Source organism: Ambystoma mexicanum, chromosome 3p (assembly GCF_040938575.1).
Source record: "Ambystoma mexicanum isolate Mex_15411 chromosome 3p, UKY_AmexF1_1, whole genome shotgun sequence".
Taxonomy (NCBI): domain Eukaryota; kingdom Metazoa; phylum Chordata; class Amphibia; order Caudata; family Ambystomatidae; genus Ambystoma; species Ambystoma mexicanum.
In genome coordinates this window covers 845,667,676-845,673,675 of record NC_090925.1, presented here as the reverse complement: position 1 = coordinate 845,673,675, position 6,000 = coordinate 845,667,676, and the positions used below count along the sequence as shown (strand labels likewise).

The window sequence follows — 6,000 nt, the reverse complement described above, 5'->3', positions numbered from 1 at the left end:
TCAGCGCCTTCTGGCGGCGGTGCCGGTGGTGCACGACTTTCAGCCTTTTTCCAGAGACACGATCGCTCAATCCGCCTAGAGGTGACTAAGCTCACAGTGGCCGCTGTATTGAAGGACGGCGTGTGTTGGCTGTAACTCTTCTGTTAGGCTTCACCCTGAAGAGATAACGCCAGCTCCTAAAAGAAAACACAAAAGTTTGATTTCTTTTTTTAAAGAACTGAAACCCGTATTAGAGAGTGAGGTGCTTGCGGAGGGGAAGCAGAGGGTGCTCTTATTTTAATATTGAGAGAAGACGTTTTCAAAAGAGCAGACGGATACATGGTTCGGGGAAAGGAGGAAGACGAGTCTGCTCAAGAAAGTAAAAAGGGGAGAGTTGGGGAGGGGCAATAATAAGGTTTGTGAAACAGGCAGGACTACAGGGTGGGGAAAGAGGGGGGGGGCAGAGGCACAAGAACTTCACACCCCATTTTGATGAATGGAATGCCACAGGAATCTGTATTTTGCAACTCCAGTGTTCACATAGTAAGTCATGACAAAAGGGTGTTTTTTTCGAACTTTAAGTTTCAAGACTTCATTTTCTAACTTTGGGTTTCAGGCTAAATACCCACAGCAGGTAGGAATGTATCAATATATTAAGGGTGAAAATAAAGGAATACACGTGGCGAGTTGGATTTCTTCCTGGAAAAGAGACTTTGCGCCCGCCTAAAACATTCCCTCTGTGAACACACTATGAGCACACCTGGCAGGGAGGATGCCAGAGAAAAACACACCGTGCAGGAGGCGATAGGAGACGCACCTTGTACACACATGAACTACATAAGGCTCAGAATGCAAACTCTGGTTTGACACGCTGGTAGAAGGATGTAGCTAAGGGGACTGGCCTATGGGCACTGGCCTGACATGTGGCTGACTGGCCTCTTTGGGGGACTCTTCCCAGGGTAAACCTGCCTTTCTGAGATCATGGTGCACAGCCCTGCCAGTCTCCTCGGTGGTATTCTTCAGGTCTGGTTACCATGGCGCCTGGGCTGGTGGCAGGCAACGTGACCGTCTCTGACAGAGGGTATAAGAGACAGGGCACGACAGGCCTGGCAGAGCTCCACCTGCAAAGCTGAGCGTGGAGGAGTCGCTTCAGCCAGAAGGCAGAAATCGCACAGCTTGGCTCAGGTGAGTAGGTGACTGCCACACAGCTTTACCAGTTCACCCATCCACGCTAACCTGCACCCCCCCCACCACTGCTCTGCCAGTGCTGGGTCCCACAGCCCGATCTGACCCCCTCTGCTATTCCCGTGGTAGGAGCCAGGGACTGCTCTGGTGATGCTCCACTGTCCAACCCAATGCCAGAGCACAGTGAGTAGAGTGCTCCCTTTGACATCAGTGCAGTGCCTGCCGACGCCGTTTCGAATCCCGGCCGGGCCAAACTCAGCCTTTAATCCTGCCAGGTCGATAAATGAGCACCAGACACCGTGGGTATTAATAAGCAGCGCTCAGATTCCTGAGGGTTTGTAGCGCTATATAAATGCTAAATTATTATTTATGTTTTGATTTATACCGTGCTCCAATGCCATTTTCATGATTTCCATGTGCTCTGCTGGATTTGAAAAGGAAAGGGTTTGTGGGGGCTTAGTTAGTGGGATTGAGAGGGAAAAGCACAACAGAAGCAATGATGTGCTGTTGGTAGTTTCAGTTCGGGAAAAACTGTCACTGTGTGCTGGTTTGTTTTTAGTTTGTTAATGTTATGTGGTGTTTAGGTGCATGAGTGTGTATGGGGTGATGTGCGTGCGATTGGTTTAGTTTTCTGTTGGGTATTGTGGAGTATTTGCATTTTGCGGTTGGTATTTTTGATGGTGTTTTGCAACTGAGGTACATGACTGATCTGTTCAGTGTTTGAGGGTGAGTATGCAGAGTATTTAGAGAGTTTTTAGTATGGTTAGTAGGTAGTCGCCTGAGTCTTTTTCTGCAGGTTATGTTGACCCAACAAGTTAGTATTAGTCTCTGGTGTTTTGCTGGCAAGATGCTTTATTTTGTTGGGTGGCCCTGTTTTCAGGCAGTCAGATCTTTGTTGTCTTCAGTGTTTATAATGTGCTGTGTTGGTGGTTTCCTTCTATGATGTTTTCGATTTAGCTTGGTGAGTTGAAGAGCCATGTTTTTAATAGTTTTCTGAACTTTAGGTGATCTTCTGTTGTTCGTATTTCCTTAGGGAGTGAGTTCCAGAGTCTCGCCGTTATGCAGGAGAATGCTGATCCCCAATTCACGCTTTAAGTATTCTTTGGTTCGAGGCGAATGCAGTTGCTGGATCTTAATGTTCTTTTCGGTTTGTAGATGGAGATTTTTCCTCGTATGAATTCTGCTCCCTGACAGTGGATTGCTTTGTGTGTTGTGCAGAGTGTTTTGAAGAAAAATCATTTTTTTGATTGGAAGCCAGTGTAGTGTTCTCATTTCTGGTGTGATGTGTTCTCTCTTAGTGAGTCTTAATGAGTTTGCGAAGTAGTCTTGCAGCTGTATTTTGTATTCGTTGTAGTTTTTTCATCGGGTATTCTGGGATTCCGAGATAGATGCTGTTGCCGTTGTCTATTCTTGACATGACGAGAGAGATGATGGTGACCGTTCTGTCTGGGAAGATGACGAATGGGAGTATCCTGTTGATTGTATGTTGGTGGCAGAAGCATTTCTTTACTAATGTGTAGACTTGTGGTTAGAGTGTTAGTTCATTGTCCATAGGTATTCTGAGATTTTTGACCACTTTGAAAGGTTCTGGTAGGTTTCCCAATTTAGTGGGTCATGGAATCTGGTGATGGTTGGGTGCGATCATGATTTCAGTTTTTTCCGGGTTGAGTTTGAGGCTGTTAGCACTCATCCAATGTTTTATTTCTGTGAGGCAGTTGGTAAGCGTTGGAATTTGTTCTTCGCTAATGTTGATTCTGTAGATGATTAGTGTGCCATCTGCGCAGTTGTAGCAGGTGAGGCTTTGTCTTTTGATGAGGTTAACATGGGCGGGGTCATGTAGATGTTGAATAGTAATGGTGAGTGATAAGCCTTGTGGGACTCCACATGTTGTTTTGTGGGGTGTTGATTTGAATAGTGTTACCCACGTCGTTTCTGCTCTTTCCATCATGAAGGATTTTAGCCAGAGTAGCGTTGTGTTGCTGATTGCTATATCTTCAATTCTTTTGATGACTGTTTTGTGGTGGACTGTGTTGAAGGTTGCTGATAGATCAAGTATTATTAGTGCCGATTTGACGGAGTCTGCGTTGGTTTTTAGATCATCCCAGATCGATAATTATGCTGTTTACGTTCTTCTTATGGGTCTGAAACCTACGTGTGCCTGCTCTACTGTCCGATTATTTTCTACATGTTTCAGGATTTGTTCGTAGACATAGCTTTCGAGTAACTTCACTGGGTATGGGATGTTTGAGATTGGTCAGTAGTTGGTTAGGTCTTCTGTGTTTCCCGATGGGTCTTTAAGGAGTGGTTTGATGTATGCCAATTTGAAGGCTTGTGGAGCATCTCCTGTTAGTGAGCAGTTGAAGGGTTTGGGAAATATTCTGCAGGTATTTTTTGGGTAAGGATAGTCTTGTATGTGTCTGGTGGTGGGTAGGGGTCTGGTGGAGAGATGGCTTTGTTGCTTTTTCTTATAAGACTGTTGAAGTTTTCTGTCGAGATTGGTGGATGGTGGTTTAGCCTAGAAGATGGTTCCAGAATTGACTTGTTGGAGGTTTGGTGGTGTTTGTAGGCATGTTCTTAATGACTTGCTGGATGTTTGTGAGTTTGTTTTTTAAGTGGTCTGAAAGGTCATCACATAGTTTTTGTGATGGGGTTGGTGTGTTGTTGCATGCTGTTGGGTTTCTCAGTCCGTTAATGATGATGAACAGCTCTTTCTAGGTGTTGCTTGAATTTGTGCTACGTTCATTGTAGTGCTTCTTTTTTGGTTTGAATATTTCTGCTTTGTATAATCTTATCTGTTTTTGGTATTGGTTTTTGCTTGTTTTTCATAGTTTTTCCTGCATTCTTTTTCCAGTTTTCCTGCTAGTTTTGTTCATTGCTCTGACGTGGGGTGCAAAACATCTCACCATTGTTTTCTTTAGTGAGGGGGTGCATGGCTTTTCTGGTGTAATGTCATCTAGTGTTTTCTTCATCTATTTTTGGATTGTCTCCGTTCTTTCTTTTATGCTGGTTGAGTCTAAAACAGTGATTAAAGGTGCTGTGGCTTTCAATCTGGTTTTTAGGTTTGCAGTGTTCATGGATTTCGATTTTCTTTTCTGAATTGGATGGTTCTGTGGCCTGTAGATAAGTGGCCTGTAGATAAGTAGGAACGATAGGTTGGTTTGTTTATCTAAAGCTAGGAGCAGTGATTCGCAGTTTGGGATGTTTAGTGGTGATGCTGTTATCTTTAGCTTCTCCTTGTATGCAAGGCGATACCTCCTTTTTTTCCCTTCTTGGTTGGCTTGTTTAAGTTTGAAGTTGTTGGGTATGGAGTTGTGCTTTGTTACCTTGACGTTTTGAGTAAGCCAGGTTTCTGTGAGGAATAGCATGTCTGTTCCTCCAGGACTTAGCAGTTTGTGTATTTCCATTGATTATTTTGACATTGATATGTCGTTGACTAGGTTGCAGTGTATCATTTTGATTTTTGCAGTTAGTTTGTCCTTTGGTGGTGGCATTGATAGTTTGAGTTGGTGTTGATTTGTTTTTCCATCAAATTTCACATTCTGTTCGGTTGTTTCTGTTTCTTCGTTGGGTAGGTCAGAAAGGTTGCGTCTTGGGTTGATGTTTTCTTGTGGGTCATCTGTCTGCTCATATTGATGATTCTTTGTGTCATGCACGTTTTTTGTTACAAATGGTGTGTTGAGATAGTTTTTTTCAGTTTTGCTTATGTGGGTTTCACGCCTGTCTGTTAGGTTACCAGCTACCCTCCTCCTGTTCTTGCAGTTAGTTGGGCTGGGTGGTTGTCTTAGTGGCTCGTAGGTTGATTTGTAGCGCGATAAGTAAAGTGATGTTGGTCTTGTTTCAGCAGAGGGGCTTTTTGTGGTAGACGGCTAGGTGTGTTATTTCTTGGTGTAGGTTTGTGATGTTTTGAGATGGTTGGGATTGTTCTAATTGGTTTATTCAGATTTGTCTATTTCTTGTGCGTCAGTCTTTCCTGGTATGGTGCATTCCAGTGCTATCCCAGTGTTCTAGTCATCTAGGCGTCCATTTGTTTCAGGCATCCAACTTTCTCGTGGGTAACCTATCCGGGGCTTGCATTCTCTATTGTAGCCATATCCTTGGTCTAGACCTTATCCTCTGTTCAAAAAACCTTGTCCTTGGAACAGGGTCTAAGCCTAGCATGGGGACAATCCCAGGGGTGGAATTATCCCAGAAGAATGAAGCTATCCCTAGGGCGGGTGTGTGTGTGCTGGGGGTGTGGGGGCAATCCCATGGGAGGGAGCTATCCCATGGGAGGGGAGCTATCAAAGGGACAGTAACTATTCCAGGGACAGGTGCTATCTCAGGGGCCGGAGCAATTCCTGGGGCATGAGCAATCGCAGAGGCGCGCGCTATCCCAGGGTCTGAGCTGTCCCAAGGCATTAAATATTTCTGGGCAGATCTATCTCAGGGGTAAGGCTGTTCTTGGGGAAGGGCTATTCCTGGGGTGAAGCTATTGCGGGGCAGGACTATTCCCTGGCTGGACTATTTGGCAGCTCTAGATCTCGGAGTGGTAGGCCCTTACAGAGTTAGGGTTTCTGGTTGTGCGTCCATGTAATGATAGTGCCTTGTATTGGTGTATCACTTAAGGTGGTTTTAGCCTCTAGGTGGTTTAGGCTCCCCTTTTTGGGGCCTTGTGGAGGTATCGATTTCACAGTGGCGCAAGCCTCTCTGTGGTGGTTGTATTTCAGTCTTCAGACTTCATGGAGCTTGGGGACCCCAGATTTTTGGGGTGCTTTGTAATTGTTTTGGGTTCACAGTCGAAAAAGCCTCTCTGTGGTGTTGTATCTTATTCTCCGGACATTGTGGTGCTTGGGAACT

General features: G+C 44.9%; 1 protein-coding gene across 1 annotated transcript in view; it reads left to right on the top strand.

The window, feature by feature from the left end:
- Positions 1 to 1,046: 1,046 nt before the first annotated feature.
- The window catches only part of LOC138580985 (proteoglycan 4-like), a 111,355-nt gene continuing 106,401 nt past the window's right edge, over positions 1,047 to 6,000 (top strand). The window contains exon 1 of the mRNA XM_069651959.1: positions 1,047 to 1,164. The gene's annotated coding sequence lies outside the window, so the exon portion shown is untranslated. The remainder of the gene's footprint in view (positions 1,165 to 6,000) is intronic.